A 23,439-nucleotide genomic window follows, 5' to 3' on the forward strand; every position below is an offset into this window, starting at 1 on the left:
CTAACAACTGTGCCAGACACTTCTCATAATACAGGCTTTGCCGACCGCAGCGCCGTATTCTGCCTGTTGACGTATCTGAATTTCAATATGGATGCCTGTACCAGTTTCTTAGGTGCATCAGTGTATAACTATTGTTGTTATTTACAAAGGGTATGCCTGTGGGAGGTAGCATTTGCTTATTCGGAACTTTGAGGTCCGTGTTCTATTGTGTTAAGCTATCTTGGAGGGTGTGTCTTTGTCGGCGACTTAGGTTTAAGCAATTCCCTATTACAAATTGAACAGGTTAGTAGAAAGTATTAATGAATAGATTAGATAATAATATGATAATAAAATAATATGATAATACAATAATGAGGTAGTAAGGTGGCTGTTGTTGACATATGTTGCATGTTTTCACCCCGTGGGCGGAACGCCGACTTAAGTACACGCCTGCCAAATGATACATGGGTGGTATCACGTGACCATGTGACCGTGAGGACGTAAATTAGTGCCCGCTACTGCAGGGCGGTGTGTTCTGCAACTCGTACGCCACATAGTGGCGAGATTGGCGGCTGCTGGCGGCTTTCATTGTACACGACAGCATCATAACTCTTCTGTTTGCAAATAACTTCCTAGGTGAAGTAGGGACATACCTAACCTGCGAAACATAAACGTAAATGGGGTGGCCGAAATATGCAGGAGGCAGGCCTACATACTCAACAGTGTGGACGTAAAATGACTCGTTTGGCATCATTAGTTTAATCATGGAAATGATCCATGAAACATGAACCTATCTAGCTACATGTCCAGCTGTCGAGTCCTACCTACGCCATGCACAGTTAAATGACATGCAGAATATGGATGTAGCTGTAGAAAGCAAAACTCAGTGATGGTTTTCATGTCACAAGAAATCAGATCGTGTCATAAACGCAGACGCCGCAGACAGTCGTAGATGTTTGCCATTTCGTTTGTATTCCAAACCATGGATGTTCATCCAGGTGTTGCCCCCTGAATTCTCATTCTTAAAATTCGCACTGCTTCCATTAGTCAACCATGAACAAAATTTACACTTCTCAGCGGTTCGTGGTTGCCGGGATGCTTAATATTGGTGATCAAAAAGGCGGTAATTAAGTCAGCATCAAATATTCGGTGGTGAGGACGAAGGTGTGGAACACAAATGGGAAAAGTTCAAAGGAATCATGCTATATGCCCTAGATTAATATGTTCCGAGTAAGGTCTTAAAGGCTGGCAAAGATCCATCGTGGCTTAATAGCCGTTTTAGAAAACGTCAATGTAAACAAAGAGAACTGCAGCTTGGATTCAAGAGAAGTAAGAACCTAGCTGACAAACGAAAGCTGAACGAAGCGAAAATGTGCGTAAGGAGAGCAATGAGAGAAACGTTAAATGCCTTTCAAAGTAAAACTTTGTCAACCGCTCAGAGTAAAAACTCTAAGAAGTTTTGGTCGTATGTAAAGTAAGTGGGTCAAAATCATCTATTAAATCACTCAGTGACAATAGTGGCACCGAAACGGAAGATAACAGAGAGAAGGCCGAAGTACTGGATTCGGTCTTCCGAAATTGTTTCACCACGGAAGATTGTAAACCGGTCCCTCCTTTCAATGGTCGTACGAACGTCAAAATGGCAGACAGGGAGATAACCGATCGCGGAATAGGAAAACAACTACATTCGCTTAGTAGTGGAAAGGCGTCAGGGCGAGATGAGATACCTATAAGATTCTACAAAGATTATGCGAAAGAACTTGCTCCCATTCCAGCAGTAATTCATCGTAGATCACTTGAGCAACGAAGAGTACATAGGGACTGCAAGAAAGCGCAGATCATTCCCGTCTTTAAGAATGCCCGTAGAATAGATGGACACAGTTGTAGACCCATATCGTTGACATCTGTCCGTTGTAGAATTATGGAACATGTTTTATGCTCAAGAATTATGACGCTCTTGAAGAAGGAAAATCTCCTCTACAAAAATCAAAATGGATTCAGCAAACAGAGATCCTGCGGAACTCAGGTCGCTCTGTTGCTCCATGAGATCCACAGCCCCGTAGACAGTGGCTCTCAGGTTGATGCTGTGTTCCTCGACGTGAGGAAGGGATTTTACACTGTCTCCCACTGCCGTTGAGTGAAAAAAATTAAAGAGATTACCGAGTATCGGAGCAGACTTGTGAAAGGATTCAAGTCTTCCTTTCAGACAGATCTCAACACGTCGCTGTTAACAGATCAAAATCCACAGATGCAAAGGTAATTTCTGATGTAACCCAATGAAGTGTGATAGGACCGTTACTATTTACAGTATGTATCAGCGATCTAGTAGAAAGCTTCGGACGCTCTCTAAGGCTGTCTGCAGGTGATGCGCTTGTCTACAACAAAATAGCAAAGCCAGAAGATAGTAATGATTTACAGAATGAGCTCCAGAGAACTGACGAATGGTGCAGGCTCTGTTAGTTGAGCCTGAACGTAAATAAATGTAAAACATTGCGCGTACGTAGGAAAAGAAAACCACTAATGTGTAGCTACACTACTGATGACAAACCGCTGCGAACAATATCTTCCGGAAAATATCTTGGAGTTGCTATCCAGAGCGACCTAAAGTAGAATGATCAAACAAATAAGTAGAACAAACAGTAGGAAAAGCAGATGCCACACTCAGATCCGGAGAATCTTACATAAATGTAACTCATCAACGAAGGAACTTGGTTATAAGGCTGTTTGCTCGACCGATTCTTGAAGATTGTTCATCTATCTTGGATCCCTACCAGATAGGACTGATAGAAGATATACAGAACGTCCAACAAAGATCGTCGCGTTTCGTCAGTGGATCGTTTCGTCGACACGAGAGCGTTACGCGGATGCTCAACAAACTCCACCTCCCAGGAAGAGTCGGACGAAATATTACTTCGACCCATAATACCTCTCTTGTAATGACCATGAGGAGAAAATTCCAGAAATCAGAGTCAATACAGATGCTTACCGACAATCATTGATCCCACGCGATATTGGCGAGTGAAACGGGATTGGAGGGCTCATTTAGTGGTACAAAAAATACTCTTCCCCACAGTCCATTAGGTTGCTTGCGTAGTATGGTGTAGGTGTAGATTGAAAAACGCGTGTAATTTTGTTGTCCGATTTTTTTTCAGACGCTAACGAAAGGCAATTTTTTGGCAGAAGCCTGTTTTTTCGTGAGAATCTATCAGAATAATGATTTCTGGAACTACCATTTTAGAACAAAAAACTAGCTCCGTTTACCTTCGTTAGAAGAGAATGTGACGAAAAAGTGACAAAGTGATGAATTAGGACGCTATTTTTTTACCATTTAATTAGTTACACAGGGTGGTCCATTGATAGTGACCGGGCCAAATATCTCACGAAATAAGCATCAAACAAAAAAAAACTACAAAGAACAAAACTCGTCTAGCTTCAAGAGGGAAACCAGATGGCGCTATGGTAGGCCCGCTAGAGGGCGCTGCCATAGGTCAAACGGATATCAACAGCGTTTTTTTTAAAATAGGAACCCTCATTTTTTATTACATATTCATGTAGTACGTAAAGAAATATGAATGTTTCAGTTGGACCACTTTTTTCGCTCTGTGATAGATAGCGTTGTAATAGTCGCAAACGTATAAGTACGTGGCATCACCCAACATTCCGCCAGAGCGGACGGTATTTGCTTCGTGATACATTACCTGTGTTAAAATGGACTGTTTACCAATTGCGGAAAAGGTCGTTTTCGTGTTGATATATGGCTATTGTGATCAAAATGCCCAACGGGTGTGTGCTATGTATGCTGCTCGGTATCCTGGACGACATCATCCAAGTGTCCGGACCGTTCGCCGGACAGTTACGTTATTTAAGGAAACAGGAAGTATTCAGCCACATGTGAAACGTCAACCACGACCTGCAACAAATGATGATGCCTAAGTAGGAGTTTTAGCTGCTGTTGCGGCTAATCCGCACATCAGTAGCAGACAAATTGCGCGGGAATCGGCAATCTCAAAAACGTCGGTGTTCAGAATGCTACATCAACATCGATTGCATCTGTACCATATTTCTGTGCATCAGGAATTGTATGGCGACGACTTTGAACGTCATGTACAGTTCTGCCACTGGGCACAAGAGAAATAACGGGACGATGACAGATTTTTTGCTCGCGTTATACACTCCTGGAAATGGAAAAAAGAACACATTGACACCGGTGTGTCAGACCCACCATACTTGCTCCGGACACTGCGAGAGGGCTGTACAAGCAATGATCACACGCACGGCACAGCGGACACACCAGGAACCGCGGTGTTGGCCGTCGAATGGCGCTAGCTGCGCAGCATTTGTGCACCGCCGCCGTCAGTGTCAGCCAGTTTGCCGTGGCATACGGAGCTCCATCGCAGTCTTTAACACTGGTAGCATGCCGCGACAGCGTGGACGTGAACCGTATGTGCAGTTGACGGACTTTGAGCGAGGGCGTATAGTGGGCATGCGGGAGGCCGGGTGGACGTACCGCCGAATTGCTCAACACGTGGGGCGTGAGGTCTCCACAGTACATCGATGTTGTCGCCAGTGGTCGGCGGAAGGTGCACGTGCCCGTCGACCTGGGACCGGACCGCAGCGACGCACGGATGCACGCCAAGACCGTAGGATCCTACGCAGTGCCGTAGGGGACCGCACCGCCACTTCCCAGCAAATTAGGGACACTGTTGCTCCTGGGGTATCGGCGAGGACCATTCGCAACCGTCTCCATGAAGCTGGGCTACGGTCCCGCACACCGTTAGGCCGTCTTCCGCTCACGCCCCAACATCGTGCAGCCCGCCTCCAGTGGTGTCGCGACAGGCGTGAATGGAGGGACGAATGGAGACGTGTCGTCTTCAGCGATGAGAGTCGCTTCTGCCTTGGTGCCAATGATGGTCGTATGCGTGTTTGGCGCCGTGCAGGTGAGCGCCACAATCAGGACTGCATACGACCGAGGCACACAGGGCCAACACCCGGCATCATGTTGTGGGGAGCGATATCCTACACTGGCCGTACACCACTGGTGATCGTCGAGGGGACACTAAATAGTGCACGGTACATCCAAACCGTCATCGAACCCATCGTTCTACCATTCCTAGACTGGCAAGGGAACTTGCTGTTCCAACAGGACAATGCACGTCCGCACGTATCCCGTGCCACCCAACGTGCTCTAGAAGGTGTAAGTCAACTACCCTGGCCAGCAAGATCTCCGGATCTGTCCCCCATTGAGCATGTTTGGGACTGGATGAAGCGTCGTCTCACGCGGTCTGCACGTCCAGCACGAACGCTGGTCCAACTGAGGCGCCAGGTGGAAATGGCATGGCAAGCCGTTCCACAGGACTACATCCAGCATCTCTACGATCGTCTCCATGGGAGAATAGCAGCCTGCATTGCTGCGAAAGGTGGATATACACTGTACTAGTGCCGACATTGTGCATGCTCTGTTGCCTGTGTCTATGTGCCTGTGGTTCTGTCAGTGTGATCATGTGATGTATCTGACCCCAGGAATGTGTCAATAAAGTTTCCCCTTCCTGGGACAATGAATTCACGGTGTTCTTATTTCAATTTCCAGGAGTGTATTTAGCGACGAAGCGTCATTCACCAACAGCGGTAACGTAAAGCGGCATAATATGCACTATTGGGCAACGGAAAATCCACGATGGCTGCAACAAGTGGAACATCAGCGACCTTGGCGGTTTAATGTATGGTGCGGCATTATAGGAGGAAGGATAATTGGCCCCCATTTTATCGATGCCATTCTGATATATGCTGATTTTAAAAATGGTTCAAATGTCATTTTATCCATGGCAATCTAAATGGTGCAGTGGATGCTGATTTCCTACGTAATGTTCTACCGAAGTTACCACAAGATGGCTCTATGGTAGGTCCGCATGACACAATGGCGATGTACTCCCAACATGATGGATGTCCGGCACATAGCTCGCGTGCGGTTGAAGCGGTACTGAATAGCATATTTCATGACAGGTGGATTGGTCGTCGAAGCCCATACCATGGCCCGCACGTTCACCGGATCTGACGTCCCCGGATTTATTTCTGTGGGGAAAGTTGAAGGATATTTGCTATCGTGATCCACCGACAACGCCTGAAAACATGCGTCAGCGCATTGTCAATGCATGTGCGAACATTACGGAAGGCGAACTACTGGTTGTTGAGAGGAATGTCGTTTGACTTATTGCCAAATGCCTTGAGGTTGACGGACATCATTTTGAGCATTTATTGCATTAATGTGGTATTTACAGGTAATCACGCTGTAGCATCATGCGTTCCCAGAAATGATAAGTTCACGAAGGTACATGTATCACATTGGAACAACCGAAATAAAATGTTCAAACGTACCTACGTTCTGTATTTTAATTTAAAAAACCTACCTGTTACCAACTGTTCGACTAAAATTGTGAGCTATATGTTTGTGACTATTACAGCTCCATTCATCACAAAGCGAAAAAAGTGGTCCAACTAAAACATTCATATTTCTTTACGTACTACACGAATATGTAATAAAAAATGGGGGTTCCTATTTTAAAAAAACGCAGTTGATATCCGTTTGACCTATGGCTGTGCCATCTAGCGAGCCAACCATAGCGCCATCTGGTTTCCCTCTTGAAGCTAGACGAGTTTTGTTCTTTGTAGTTTTTTCGTTTGACGCTGATTTCGTGAGATATTTGGCCCGGTCACGATCAATGGACCACCCTGTATATAATTGCTGACTGACACTATAGCTAAATTATAAACTAAAGAAAAAGACACATTCAGGGCAACTTATTATACGTGCAAGCCCTTTTGCAGAAACTTGTAGGTTGTGTGATACAAAAGAGCTACTTACTTACCTGTATTACTGAACTAAAAATTTTATTTTCCATACCTGAATTTTACTGTAAGTGGTCAGCATTTGTGCAGCCACAGTACACATACGAATCGATTTAATAGCCTATAAATTACTCGTTTCGAGCCATTATGATGCACTGTGTAAATGAGAGACGGAACACGCGAGTAACAAACTAAGGGATAGGTAGAAAAGAAGGAATTCGTTAATGACGGTCAATTAGGTTCCGGGATGTCAGCAAGGAAATGGCGCAGGTGCGCTTTTAGCGGAACTGCCTGCAGCTGCGCCAGAGCACTCAACGAGTTCGTAAAACTCAAGTTTGTGAGGAGGAAAGCTGCAGCCGCAAACGAGAGGCCTTTCAGCTTTCGGGAGCCGATGAGTGCTGAATATTTATGTGCGGCGAGATCCCGGGAGTTGTGTTTCAGCTTCTGTCCGTATTAACATAAAGCTCAATGGCCGCTGGAATTTTAACAGCGTATCACGGCGGTTCGCTGTCACGAGGAGCCACCGGTTTACGCCAAACTAGTCGTTGCTCCCAAACTTTCCTCCACAGAATCAGCAAAGTGACCTCACTAAGGAAGATCGAGACCCTGCCATGAAACATGCCACTTCTTACCTACGCAAAGAAAATGTTTGTCTGTCTGTAGTAAATTAAAGCTGTAAGGTGCTATCAAGAAGTTCCCTTTCGAAGGTCGTAGAGTCAAGAAACGGTGTGGTAATCAGGTACAATCGCCGTAAGCGTCGAGACAGTCATCCCACCGACTCACGAGGTTGAAGACAACCATTTAGTAAAACACCGTGTGAAGGAGTTCGTAACTGCTCATCCTCGTGCGACAAGAATTGTCGACACTTCAAGCTTTTTATAAGTACCGAAGGCGCAATGATCGCATGGAGAGAGGTCAGAACTGCACGGCGAGTGCTTCTGCATTACATTTCCGATATGGGGACGTGCGTTGTCACGAAGCGGCAACACCCCTTAGAGCACCATTACACAACGGTGATTTCTGACAGATATGCTGCACCATACATGTTGTTTGTTCACCGATGGCTTTCTACAGGTGTTTGTACTTTGGTAGCCAAGTAAAGAACTGCAGCGTGTTGTTAGGACGCATCTGGTAATAACGTCGCTATAGTTCACGCCTCCGCATTTACCGTACGCACGTCGGGAAGACACGAATGCCACACTAATCCCTTGCCTACCTGTCGGGCGTGCACTTTATATCTCAATTCCGTTAGGCCTGTAGTTGTAAAAAGTAAGTCATGGTTAATGTCCGCAAAATTGCTGTATTTATTCAAAATAGACTCAACCTGAATCAGTACACAGTTAAAATCGTTTTAAAAGTGTTTTGAAACAGACACTTAAGTACTTATTTTGAAACTGAATTTAGTACTGGAGTACAGTTTTGTTTGATGTCCTCAACTGGGTCGTATTGTACCCTTTAATGGCCAACGTCAACTCGGGGAACAACCAGAAGTCGGCTGGGCCCAAATCCGGCGAATATGGTGCGTGACCATGGACTTGATCCCCCTTGGATGCTGCCTAGACCCCGGTTTAGGCCCGACCTCTTCCAGTGTCCTAAACTCTCTGGTCTTTTGGCGTCTTGTATGCAGGGTTTCAAGATTCCAGCATCTTCTACACTGATGGTTCTAAGACAATAGATAAGGCGGGATACGCTTTCAGCCTCCTGGCTTAGAACACCATTTATTTCCAGGATCATGTAGTGTGTTCACAGCAGAGTTGCTAGCCATTAACAAGACCCTCCATTTTGTTACTCAGGCCTCCCTCCACGGCGTTTAAATATGTATCAACTCGGTGACCAGCTTGCAGGCTATAGACCGTTGCTACTCTCGTCACACTTTGGTCTCTGCCATCCATGACTTTCTCTCTGCCGTTGGCCCTACTGCATTCTCTGGGTCCCAAGTCATGTGGGCATTCAGGGAATGAACTGGCTGATCATTTGGCTAGATAGGCAGATACTTATTCCCCACTCCCTTTCATTATTCCAGCTGCGGATATGCGGACCTGTGTCAAATCTCTCTTTGCCCAAAAGTGGAATGACCTCTGGTCCGCTACAGCTCTTAGTAATGAACTCTTCACGACCAACGAGATTACTACGGTTTGGCGCTTTTCCTTCCGCTCCTCTTGGAAGGAGTCCTCTGTTTCATGCCGTCTACTCATTGGTCATACCAGGCTCACCAATTGTGTCCTCTTGCGTAACGAACCACCCCGTGGAGCTAGACTGATGGTGTCCCATATATTGGTGAAATGGCCCCTTCTTTTGATCCTTCGTAGTAAGTATAATCGTCCAGATTCCTCATTTTTAATATCACCAGCCGATTCACGGGTGGTTGAACTGGTCCTCAGTTTCCTCCGTGAAAGTTGTTTTTATTTTCACATACAAGGTTTTGCTTTACTCCTGGAGCAGGGGGAGGATGGTTGTGGTTGGGACCCCTCTTCATGTTTTCTCGGTCTGGGACCCATGACCACTGTCCTGTGGAAAGACTGCTCTATTACACCTCCATTTTTCCAGTTTTTAGATTTGCACTACCCTTTTATGCCTTTTACTGTATGTTTTATAGTCTGACTCCTCTGACTGGATGCGTCCACTTTTAGCGCACCCTTTCTCTTCTGCTAGTGGCTTCGGTACCGCGGGACAGATGACCTCGCCGTTTATTCCCATAAGGCTCCTCAATTAATGAATAAATCAGGACTGTGATCCATTTGCTGGCCAAAAATTCTCACACAGCCTTCACTTTGTCTGCTGGGGCATTGTCGTGGGGAACTACCAGGCACCTGCTCTTCGCTATTCAGGTCGAATCCGACACATTCTCGCCCACAAACGATGGAGGACTCAAAAAATTTGATGTTGCCTCACTGCTCCACCGGCGTTTTCTGACAAGTGTCACACATACACTGTTACATATATGGCCAGGACTCCTGCTGCTAGCAATTTGACCTCCTGCGTAGTTGTTGTTGAAACTTCGAGGATTGTAACGCCACAGCACGCCACGAGATAGCATTACAGTTTGTAATGTCACAAAAGCAGCCCTAATGAAACTGGGACACAGTATGTATACACCGGCAACTGAGTCGCGCTACGTCGCACGTACGCTGCCGCAACGCTCTCAAACGAAAACGTTTTGATTGCCCGTTTTAAGTCTAAAAGAACGCCTTCCATACACCGCACCAACATTTAAAATCCATCGTCACGTTATTAACTCCCATTTCTGCCTTCACTCATTCACATTTACCAGCGGCGCCTTTCCGTGAACGCATTTCGACCGTACGAGATCGAATTCCATGAAGCGCCAGTTCGAGAAACACTTTGCCATGCAAACGACGTATTATCTACCGCCCGCATTCACCTTCACCCCTCTCAGACATCACTATTATTTTCCTGGTCTCTTGATAAGAATATTTTCTAATCTAGTGATTGTGAAAATAGTTTTTAATACGTCTTGCATAGACATTCCTCTGTGGCAGAAATAAATTAAAATAAAGAACACTTAATTTCCAGTTTGACGTGGAAAACAGCCAATTGATGATTAGTTTTTGGTTACCTGAACCCATCTGCAAATCTTCCAAACAGACAAATGGTATATTCCGTAATCGCATGCAGACAATGTTGTTATAGAACATACGCGTACACAAAAGTCAAGTTTTTATAAGAACACTGGCAAGACAAACATACTATTCACATACATACTTACATACATAACTCAGCCTTATGAGAGCATGCTGGAAACTATTAATTTCCATTTAAGTTAATTCTTGAGAACTTCTAAAGTTTTGAATGAAACCAAAAGACCCTATTATATTTTTGCAGTAGTAGAACCTGGTATCTATTAAAATTGTGGTACATCCATAATGACCACAGACTCATTTGCCTGATGATACAAAGCAACATCCAACCGGGAATGTGGAGGAAGGTGGACAGATTGTGAAATCAAGAATTACGTAGAAAAGAATAGGCTAAGTAATTAAAGCCAATAATTGAAAGCCTGTTACTCATTAAGTACCAAACTTGGAACGTTACGTTCATGTCTGATCTGGATGCGACCGAGAGATGACGAAAATGTAAGGACGTTCCTTAGGTGAAGAAGTACTTTCCTGATCTTTCGAACTAAATTTTTGATAACACTAATAAATCGTAAATCATCGCAGGCAGTTTCCGGTAAAACCGATTCTTCGTAGGTAAGTTCCCTCTTGCACGTGTAGCGATACACCCGCAATATTAAATTAAAGGTAAAACGATCGCTAGAGCCTAGCAACCGTACGTTCAACAGTGGTTCTTTCAGAACTTAGTGCATAAGCCTGAGTTGGAATTGTCTCAGAAGTAGCGTCATTCGGGTAACTCTCTGCCACAAAAAAAAAAAAAAAAAAAAAAAAAAAAAAAAAAAAAAAAAAAATCAGCTTGACAGACGCGTTCTCCGTATACACGATATTAATCTCTTCTTTTCCGAATGAGACTTTCTCTGTACAATGATAAATACCGGTTTTCATTAAGTCATCCATGGTTATAGGTCATCTATCTCATTACTTTACTACTCATTTACTAGCATTACGGGGATCTGAGAACATACGTGTTTTAGAATAGTAACCGCAACCAGTCACAATATAAAGTGATTTTATTTAACACACAACTGGTTTCCGGCTTATTCCCCTCCAGGTCCTCCAGAATGTGTCATCACTTCTGTCTCTATGCTGTTCATTTTTGGAACACAACCTACGACCAGCTTAGACACAGAAGTTATGATACTTTCTGCAGGACCTGACCATCATTTTGGAGGACAATGCTCAAGCACGTACAGTGCAAGTTGTTACTGATTTGTTTGACTGATGTGGCTGCTAAGTGCTATACACTTACTGCACGCTCCTGACTTAAGCCCTCGTAAGTTCAACTCGATTTCTAAACTGAAGGAAACACGTCACGGCATTCGCTTCAGAACTGCTACAATTTCGTCGGGCAATAGACCGCGCCGCTCGAACTGTCAACACAACTGGCGCAGCCAAGAGTATCGTAAGACTTCCACATCGCCGGCAACGGGTTACTCACAATGCTGGTGACTACTGTGAAGGTCATTAAAACTTTGAAACACGTATCTATTTTGCATGAGCTGTAAATAAATAGTTGCCACTATTAAAGTTCCAACCCACGTAGTACGGTATAGTTACACCCGGATTTCCATGTGTTACTATTATTTATTTTATGGCCTTCATTGGACCACTCTAGTCAAAAATACAAAGTTGTAAACAAGTTGTTACACAGGGATACAATTTGACTGAACAATAACTTAATATGATATTAAGGTAATATAGTTATTAGAGTCCATTCTTACATGAAAGGTGTTTTGCTCTTCTGTCTGCCCAATATTTCTTCATTCTTTCAGATATTTTCTTTGTTTATTCATCTGATACCACTCTTCCTGTACTCCTTTTATTGATTTTCATTTGTAGTCTGGTTTGCGGGTCTCGCAGTATTCTGGTTTTCTCTGTCTTGTTTTTTAGGTCATCTACTGTAATTTGGAGTTCTTTTATATCTTCCTTAATTTCTGTGATCCAGTTAATGTCGCTCTTGCTATTCCACAATTTTTGGATTACTTTTTTACTAATTCTGTTTTCAGGAGTTCTCATCAGATGTCGAAAAAAATGAGATGCGTTTCTCCGTGATCATGCTCATGACTCGTCCTATTTTCTTATATACAGTTTCATTTGATGCTATTCTCCAATGTCCATTTATTTTATACTGTTTATTTATACATGTCCTAATTATTCTTCTTTCTATTTTTAGTATTCTGTCAATTTCTGCTGTATTAGTTGTTTTGAAGATAGTTTCAGCTGCGTACTTATTTCTGGTTGTGTAACTGTTTTACAGTGTTTTAATTTTGCACCTATAGATAGGCTTTCTTTGTTGTATGTAGTTTTGGTAATGCAATTTGCGTAATTCAGTTTTTTTTATTCTTACTCTGTCATGATGGCTTCTCATTTAGATTGTATGTTATTATTTCGCCTAAATATTTAAATTTATCAACAATTTTGATTTCCTGTTCTCCTATTGTAATTTTGTTTGCAAGTGGTGGATCAGTTAGCATAATCTCCGTTTTTTGAAATGATATTCTAAGTCCTACTTTCTCTGCTACTTCTTGTAGTGATTTCCCTTGTTGTCTGGCTTCTTGAACGGTGTTGGCTAGGAGAGCAAGATCATCAGCGAATCCCAAACAGTTTAAGCTAATATCATATTTTGCACTTCCAATTCTTATCATCTTTGGATTGTCCTTGTACCATGTGTACTAGAACTACAAATACGCCGGCCGCGGTGGGCGAGCGGTTCTAAGCACTTCAGTCCGGAAGCACGCGGCTGCTACAGTCGCAGGTTCAAATCCTGCCGTGGGCATGGGTTGTGTGATGTCCTTACGTTAGTTAGGTTTAAGTAGTTCTAAGTTCTAGGGGACTGATGACCTCAGATGTTAAGTCCCATAGTGCTTAGAGCCATTTGAACCATTTTTGAACTACAAATACGTACTTAGAGACAAACACAGGAAATTAATTACAGAACTTTGTTTGCAATGAAATGATCTCCCTTAGCTGCTTACAGGCTTTGACATACGTCAACGAGGACAGATGAAAATGTGTGCCCGAACCGGGACTCGAACCCGTGATCACCTGCCTACATGGCAGACGCTCTATCCATCTGAGCCACCAAGGACACAGAGGATAGCGCGACTGCAGGGATTTATCTCTGGCACACCTCCCGCGAAACCCACATTCTCACCGTATTGTCCCGCACTACATTCGTAGTGCCCCCTCCCATTATACTCATTACTCGCTGCGCGTTGCCGATTCCCGTAAGAGTTCGCGCACTGGTTGTGCATTCGCACAGAAGAAGAAGATGGTCAAGTGCCGGTGAGCCTGAAATATATATATATATATACTAAGATGGTATCTGTTCTTTCGGACATGTCCGAAAGACCAGGTACCATCTTAGTATATATAACTTTATCTTTCGAGGTGATAATTATAATTCTATGACTAGGCATATCTCTCGTACAGCGCGGGCATGGAACCTGGACGGAAATGGGTGTCAGTAGTCTGTTCGACTGAAGAGAAAGAGAGAGAGAGAGAGAGAGAGAGAGAGAGAGAGAGAGAGAGAGAGAGGTAGGTAGGTAGGTAGGTAGGTAGTAGGTATTGTTGTGTGGCGTGACCTGGCGCCCGCAGGCTGACCTGCGCCGTGTTTTGCATCCAATGGAAATGGGCGCGCTGCAGCGGTAGCCGGCGGCGTTTCCGCCCATCTGGCGGCGCGGCCATAGCGGGCGGCGCGGCGCGGCCCTACTTACGGCCTGTTCGCACGCGACCATCTGCAATGCAAATGGCCCGAGGCCGCGGCCGCCGGACAGGCGCCACCACGCCGCGTCGCCTTCGTCCGCTGCGTTGTCGCACAGTGCGCAGACGAGCCGCCCTCGGAAGGCGTGCTCAGCTGATAGCATCTTCAGCCGCTCTGTGCCAGCTACCGGACTCCGACATAAGAGGGCAACCAGGACATTGCGTGGCTTTCCAGCCATAGTGCACATGTTTTCTGTCGCAACCGATCCTAGGCCAGTTCATTTCGTCTCAAATTTCTCACTAACTAGTCCGTCAGGGACTTTCTGTTATGTATGGTGTTGCATCTTTGCCCAAAACCGTGTTGCGATCCTCAGCTCTGAAAATGACGTTTCTGCCGGACAAGTGTGGCAAAGAGGAAGGAAAATCGGGGTTTCATCTACATCTACATCCATACTCTGCAAGCCACCTGACGGTGTGTGACGGAGGGTACCTTGAGTACCTCTATCGGTTCTCCCTTCTATTCCAGTCTCGTATTGTTCGTGGAAAGAAGGATTGTCGGTATGCTTCTGTGTGGGCTCTAATCTCTCTGATTTCATCCTCATGGTCTCTTCGCGAGATATACGTAGGAGGGAGCAATATACGGCTTGACTCTTCGGTGAAGGTATGTTCTCGAAACTTTAACAAAAGCCCGTACCGAGCTACTGAGCGTCTCTCCTGCAGAGTCTTCCACTGGAGTTTATCTATCATCTCCGTAACGCTTTCGCGATTACTAAATGACCCTGTAACGAAGCGCGCTGCTCTCCGTTGGATCTTCTCTCTCTCTTCTATCAACCCTATCTGGTACGGATCCCACACTGCTGAGCAGCATTCAAGCAGTGAGCGAACAAGCGTACTGTAACCGACTTCCTTTGTTTTCGAATCGTATTTTCTTAGGATTGTTCCAATGAATCTGTCTGGCATCTGCTTTACCGACGATCAACTTCATATGATCATTCACACAATTGGTCTGATAGTCCATATGCTCTTTGTTAATTAAACGACTGTGGGGAACTGTATCGAACGCCTTGCGGAAGACAAGAAACACGGCATCTACCTGGGAACCCGTGTCTATGGCCCTCTGAGTCGCTTGGACGAATAGCGCGAGCTGGGTTTCACTCGACCGTCTTTTTCGAAACCCATGCTGATTCCTACAGAGTAGATTTCTAGTCTCCGGAAAAGTGATTATACTCGAACATAATACGTGCTCCAAAATTCTACAACTGATCGACGTTAGAGATATAGGTCTATAGTTTTGCACATCTGTTCGACGTCCCTTCTTGAAAACGGGGATGACCTGTGCCCTTTCCAAATCCTTTGGAAAGCTACGCTCTTCTAGAGACATACGGTACACCGCTGTAAGAAGGGGGGCAAGTTCCTTCGCGTACTCTGTGTAAAATCGAAGTGGTATCCCATCAGGTCCAGCGGCCTTTCCTCTTTTGAGCGATTTTAATTGTTTCTCTATCCCTCTGTCGTCTATTTCGATATCTACCATTTTGTCATCTGTGCGACAATCTAGAGAAGGAACAACAGTACAGTCTTCCTCTGTGAAACAGCTTTGGAAAAAGACAATTAGTATTTCGGCCTTTAGTCTGTCATCCTCTGTTTCAGTACAATTTTGGTCACAGAGTGTCCGGACATTTTGTTCTGATCCACCTACCGCTTTGACATAAGACCAAAATTTCTTACGATTTTCTGCCAAGTCAGTACATAGAAACTTCCTGGCAGAATAAAACTGTGTGCCCGACCGAGACTCGAACTCGGGACCTTTGCCTTTCGCGGGCAGGTGCTCTACCATCTGAGCTACCTAAGCACGACTCACGCCCGGTACTCACAGCTTTACTTCCACCAGTATCTCGTCTCCTACCTTCCAAACTTTACAGAAGCTCTTCTGCGAACCTTGCTTCTGTAAAGTTTGGAATGTAGGAGACGAGATACTGGTAGAAGTAAAGCTGTGAGTATCGGGCGTGCGTCGTGCTTCGGTAGCTCAGATGGTAGAGCACCTGCCCGCGAAAGGCAAAGGTCCCGAGTTCGAGTCTCGGTCGGGCACACAGTTTTAATCTGCCAGGAAGTTTCATATCAGCGAACACTCCGCTGCAGAGTGAAAATCTCATTCAGTACATAGAACTTTACTTTCTAATTCATTGAACGCCTCTGGCATAGCCCTCCTCACACTACATTTCGCTTCGCGTAATTTTTGTTTGTCTGCAAGGCTTAGGCTATGTTAATGTTTGCTGTGAAGTTCCCTTTGCTTCCGCAGCAGTTTTCTAACTCGGTTGTTGTGCCACGGTGGTTTAACGTTAAGTCGGCGACACGCTCACTGTATCAGAAGTGCAAGCCCATATTTCTACAGCTATGTACTACTCAGGAGTTCACTGTGAAGTGAACGGTAGACGGTGCTTAGGATTGTTCCACATGTTAGTGTTTCTTCTCGCTCCAGTCACGCATGGAGCGTGCGAGGGTATAAGCACGCTGAAATTGGTCTAATCTGATATTCGAGGTCATTATGGGAACTATACTTCGACGGCTGTGGTATATTCCTAGATATTTAAATACTGATCCTTAAGAAAGCAAGCTTTCTATGGCTGCCTGGCGTGTATCATCAGGCGTCTGGCAGTCCAGGTTTGTCAACAGCTCCGTGACGCTCCCTCGTGAATCGAACAAACCTGTGATCATTCGTATCGCTTTTGTTCGTATACGTTAAATATCCCCTGTCAATCCCGTGTGGTACCACCTGAGCCGTATTTAAGAGTGGACTTTCAAGTGGTTTGTAACCGTTGTGGGTGACTTCATACATAGCAGTAAGGAGAGGTGGACTACACAGCGCTGCAGCAACTGTCGTCATAGGAAAACTGTACAAAAGCAGAAATAATCAGCGAGTAAGTCAGGCTGTTCCAACCGAGCTCCAGGCAGCCGGAGCGCTCCGGAGCGCTCACTGCGGCAGCTCGGAGCCCGCGTGGAGGGGGAAAGCGAACTCACTGCCCCCTGGCCGCATGCAGCCGCAACTGACGCAATGATCCGTGTTCAGTGACAGCTATGACTAGCCGCGGGAGCCCTGCACCTCTGTTGGAGGATACCTTTCTATTCATTGAGAGGGATGGTCGTCCGCAGTGTCTTGTATGTCATAAAGTATTCAATTCTGCGAAGAGGTACAATATACAACGACATTATACACGTCTTCACGCAGCGCACTACGATCAGGTAGAAGGCGTTGCACGCAGAGAACTGGTAGCCAGGCTTAAGAACGACATAGCAGGAGACGTAAGTTCAAAAACAGTTTCGTAATACGGAGGGTATCAAAACATGCAACATAGTTCGTGTTCTGTAATGCGTTTATAATTTTCAGGTGAATGAGAGCGGAGAAAACACTACTTAATCTGCACTTCGAGCAAGCTACAGGGTCACTCACATCATTACAACAAGTGGCAAGCTGTTTTCGGTGGGACCACTCGTAAAATCGTGCATGGTAGCTGTTGCAGAATGTTTGTTTCCAATGGAGGTGCAGGCAATTGAAGGGGTTTGGCTGTCGAAGCAAACAGTGTCTCGTCGAATCCTGGACGTGGCAGCGGATTTAGAGACACAGCTCAGGAAAAAGGCGGAGAGCTTTGTTGCATTTTCGCTAGCGCTTGACGAAAGCACCGACATATCGGACTGTGCTCAACTTGCAGTCTTTGTGCGTGGTGTCGACATGGAGCTGCAAGTAACTGAAGAACTCTTGGATGTAGTACCACTCGATTACACCGCAACAGGACATGACATTTTTGAAGCTGTTTGTGAATCAGTGGACAATATGAATTTGCCGTGGGATAAGCTCCATTCTGTAGCGACAGACGGTGCACCACAAATGATCGCGCGTCACCAAGGTTTTGCTTCCCGTTTGAAAAATAAACTCAGGGACGAATTCGGGAAAGACATTTTGACTCTTCATTGTTTTATTCACCAAGAGGCACTGTGTACTGAAACAGTAGAGCTAGGTGGCGTAATGAAAGATGTCGTGAAGTGTGTGAATTTTGTGCAGCGTCACGGTAGGAATCATCGCCAATTCAAAGGATTCGTGAAAGATATGGAAGCGGAGTATGGGGATATACCTTACCACAGTACAGTTCGTTGGCTGAGTCGGGGAAAAGTTCTTGATGTTTTCTTTGCCATTCGTGAGGAAATATCCCTTTTTCTCGAAATGAAAGGGGAAGAAATGTGTTGTCTGAAATATATAAAATGGATATCAGACCTGGCGTTCCTAGCTGACATAACTATGCATCTGAATAATTTAAATCTGTCACTGCAGGGCAAAGGGCAGCTAATCGTCGACATGCACGACCAGATCAAAGCGTTCATGGAAAAGTTACGTTTATTTGAGAGGCAGATGAGTAATAGACATTTAACGTTCTTCAGTCGTCTTGCTTCTTTAGAAATACCTGAAGGTACTACTTTCGGCGATTACCAAGCAAAGTTATAGCAGCTCATCACGTCATTTGAAACACGATTCCGAGACCTCACTAGTTTGGAAATGGAACTTAAGGTGTTCAGCACTCCTTTTTCAGTTTCCCCCGATGACTTGTCACCGTCACTTCAATTGGAGATAATTGATTTGCAAAATTCAACTTTGTTGAACGAGAGGTACTACAACACGTTAGATTTGTCACGATGGTATCGTTCATTACAGCAAAAAAACATTTCCCAAGCTTCAATGCCGCTCAGATCATGTGCATGTTTGGATCTACGTATTGTTGTGAGCAGCTTTTCTCAGCAATGAAAAGAGTAAAAAGTAAGGAACGATCGTTTCTTCAGGATGCAACAATGAAGGCCATCCTCCGCATTAACTCTGTGAACACTTTGACGCCTGATATTTCCGATCTTGTAATGAAAAGAAAATGTCAAGCTACAGAGACCCAATAAAGTTAGTATGTAATTTCTTGTAAAACAGTTGTTTCATATTTATTTCCTGAACATCGTATTTCCTGGTGTAGCATGTCACCACGTCTTAGCAGCTAAGAGTATGAGGTTGTCGATCTTGTAAGACGCAGCTGGCACATCAAAACGCTTGCCTTGCCGCCTGCCTCAGCCAGCCGCGCCCCGTGCCACGTGCCGGCGTGCCGGCCCACTTGACTGGTTACAGCGAGCGACAAGGCTCCCTGGAGCACGGAGCGCTCCGCAGCTCACAACGGAGCCGACGAGCTGGAACAGCCTGGAGTAAGTTAACACAGTACACAGAAGATTTACTTAATTTGTATTTCCCCAAACGTCACAAGACTCATTACAAATAATACAGCTCTCAGTGTTAATAACGATGTGCCTCCCTAAACTAAAGCAGTAACAGTGGTTTCAGAGCCACAACTAGGTGGTGTCTGCATAGCATAAAGTATCAAAGATGCACCAACTGTGAATGGGCTGTGGGGCTGTTGCCAGCCGTCCTATATTGCGGCAGAAGAGGGCGCTCGTGATATTGGGCAGCTGGAGGTGTGGTTCTGCAGGCATGCACCATTGGGTCCGCCAGAGCCTGCACGACTCATATCGGCGTCTGAAAGAATCTTCCGATTGCGTTCCTATTTTTGACGCCTGTGGGGTGGTATCATACAGTAAGCAATCTCTTTTAAACACTGAGTGCATATTCCCAGTATCCTGCTATCGAACCAAACTCTGGCACCTTCCATATGTACAAGATTTGTCGTAGCTGTGTTGGGAAAGTACCTGAGCTCCAAGCACTAATAGAAAGCACTGTTGCTCAAATCGTTATAGGCACTGAAAGCTGGCTAAAGCCGGACATAAGTTCAGTCGAAATTTTTGCGAAGAACCTAACGGTGTTCCGAGACGATAGGCTAAACACTGCTGGTGGAGGCGTGTTTGTTGTTGTCAGAAGTAGTTCAGCTTGTCGCGAAATTGAAGTAGATACTTCCTCTGAGTTAGTATGGGCAGAGGTCATTGTTGGCCACCGGGATAAAATAATATTGGATCCTTTTACCGACCTCCCAATTCAGATGATACAGTTGTTGAAAGGTACAAAGAAAACTTGTTTGATTTCAAACACGTATCCGACTCATACGATAATAGTCGGTGGTGACTATAATTTACCCTCGATACTTTGGCGAAAATACATGTTTAATTCCGGAGGTACGCATAAAATATCATCCGAAATTGTGCTAAACGCATTCTCTGAAAATTATCTCGAGCATTTAGTTCATGAGCCCACGCGAATAGTAAGTGGTTGTGAAAGCACACTTGACCTCTTAGCAACAAATAATCCTGAGTTGATAACGAGCATCAAAACCGATTCAGGGATTAGTGAACACAGGGCTATCGTAGCAAGACTGAATATTGTAATCCCCAAATCCTCGAAAAATAAGCGAAAAATATACCTTTTCAAAAAAGCAGATAAAAATTCACTTGATGCTTTCCTGAGAGACAATCTCCACTCATTCCAATTTAATAATATAAGTGTAGACCAGATGTGGCTTGGATACAAAGAAAGAGTATCGGCAGCAATTGAGAGATTTATGCCAAATAAATTAACAAACTACCGAGCTGATCCTCCTTGGTACACAAAACGGGTTAGAACACTGTTTCAGAAACAACGAAACAAACATGCCAAATTTAAACAGACGCAAAATCACCAACATCGGAGATACTTTACAGAAGCTCGAAATTTAGCGCGGACTTCAGTGCGAGCCTATAACAGTTTCCACAACGAAACTTTGTCTCGAAACTGGCAGAAAATCCAAAGAGATTCTGGTCGTATGTGAAGTATGTTAGCGGCAAGAAACAATCAATGCCATCTCTACTCGATAGCAATGGACATACTATCGAAGACAGTGCTGCCAAAGCAGAGTTACTAAACACAGCCTTCCGAAAGGCTTTCACAAAAGAAGACAATGTAAATACGCCAGAAATCGAATCGAGAACAGATGCCAACATGAGTTACGTAAAAGTAAACATCCTCGCAGAAGTGAAGCAACTTAAATCACTTAATAAAAGCAAGCCTTCTGGTCCCGACTGTATACCAATTAGGTTCCTTTCGGAGTATGCTGATGCATTAGCTCCATACTTAGCAATCATACACAACGGTTCGCTCGATGAAAGATCCGTACCCAAAGACTGGAAAGTTGCACAGGTCACACCAATATTCAAGAAATGTAGTAGGAATATTCCACTAAATTACAGGCCCATATCATTAAGGTCGATATGCAGCAGGATTTTAGAACATATATAGTGTTCGAACATTATGAATTACCTTGAAGAAAACGGTTTATTGACACACAGTCAACATGGGTTTAGAAAACACCGTTCTTGTGAAACAGAACTAGCTCTTTATTCACCTGAAGTGTTGAGTGCTATTGACAAGGGATTTCAGATCGATTCCTTATTTCTGGATTTCCGGTAGGCTTATGACACTGTACCACGCAAGCGGCTCGAAGTGAAATTACGTGCTTATGGAATATCGTCTGAGTTATGTGACAAGATCTGTGATTTCCTGTCAGAGAGGTCACAGTTCGTTGTAATTGACGGAATGTCATCGAGTAAAACAGAAGTGATTTCTGGCGTTCTCCAAGATAGTGTTATAGGCCCTTCGCTGTTCCTTATCTATATAAACGATTTTGGAGACAATCTGAGCAGCCGTCTTCGGTTGTTTGCAACTGACGCTGTCGTTTATCGACTAATAAAGTCACGCGAAGATCAAAACAAACTGCAAAACGGTTTAGAAGAAATGTCGAAATGGTGCGAAAAGTGGCAGTTGACCTTAAATAACGTAAAGTGTAGGTCATCCACATGAGTGCTAAAAAGAACGCGTTAAACTTCGGTTACGCGATAAATCAGTCTAATCTAAAAGCCGTAAATTCAACTAAATACCTAGGAATTACAATTACGAACAATTTAAATAGGAAGGAATACATAGAAAATGTTATGGGAAGGCTAACCAAAGACTGCGTTTCATTGGCAGGACACTTAGAAAATGTAACAGATCTACGCTTGTCCGTCCTCTTTTAGAATGCTGTTGAGCGGTGTGGGATCCTCACCAGATAGGACTGACTGAGTACATCGAAAAAGTTCAAAGAAAGGCAGCCTTTTTTTTATTATCATGAAATATGGGAGAGAGTGTCGCAGAAATGGTACAGGATTTGGGATGGACGTCATTAAAAGAAAGGCGTTTTTCATTGCGATGGAATCTTCTCACGAAATTCCAGTCACCAACTTTCTCATCCGAATGCGAAAATATTTTGTTGACATCGACTTACATAGAGAGGAACGATCACAAAGATAATATAAGGGAAATCAGAGCTCGTACGGTGTTCAATCTTCCCGCGCGCTATACGAGATTGGAATAATAGAGAATTGTGATGGTGGTTCGATGAACCCTCTGCCAGGCGCTTAAATGTGATTTGCAGAGTATCGATGTAGATGTATAACTGGGCCTCTAATGCCATTCCATTATATATCCATGCAAATTGTTACGTCCAGGTATTTCTGTGAGTTGAATGATTTGAGTTGACTCATTAGTGTAGTGTTCACAGGTTACTACTTTACTGTCTAGTATGAATTGCTAAAATTTACATTTCATAACGTTTTTTCATCATTACTCCACCATAGATATCTACATCACCTGCTTATAATCTGAAGTTAATGTGTCAAGGTGCTACAAAGTGTTTGCCGCTGCTGAGCCAACAGACCAGTGATGCACTGCTCTTCCATTTCATTCAGTAAACCCACACACGAGGTGCATATGAGTCATCCCCTCATAAGTAAATCTATCGATATTGCTGTGTTTCACTGTTAACGCGCAACTAACACTGCCGGGAAAAGTCTCAGAGTTAGAACAAAGCAGTTATTGATTCAAGTCTAAGGCCGAAGAGTAAAGTAGATATTACCGTTCTCAACACCGAGTACTGCGAGTGAACTGAAGATACAAACAAGGCACAAATGCTACACCCCTGGCATTAACAGGTTTTTGGAGGATTTTCAGTGCAGTAGAGATGCAAAGATAAATAGGACCACAAAATCATATGAAATGCAGTTACTCTGTAGCTAGCAACCGGAGACCACTAGTCCACTGTAGCAATGTACTCAGAAAATACCCGCGAACAACATCCAAATTTTGTTGCCGGAGTTCGGAGTCACCATGAGCAGTACACGCAATGAGCCATAGCTCCATACGTTCTATATATATATAAAAAGATGTCTACAACTGTCCAAAAGTAATTTATTTTTACTCCACAGACGTAGTCAAAAAGGAAAAGTTCTTTTGCAAGAGAAA

The sequence above is a fragment of the Schistocerca nitens genome, chromosome 6 (assembly GCF_023898315.1).
Source record: "Schistocerca nitens isolate TAMUIC-IGC-003100 chromosome 6, iqSchNite1.1, whole genome shotgun sequence".
Lineage (NCBI taxonomy): Eukaryota > Metazoa > Arthropoda > Insecta > Orthoptera > Acrididae > Schistocerca > Schistocerca nitens.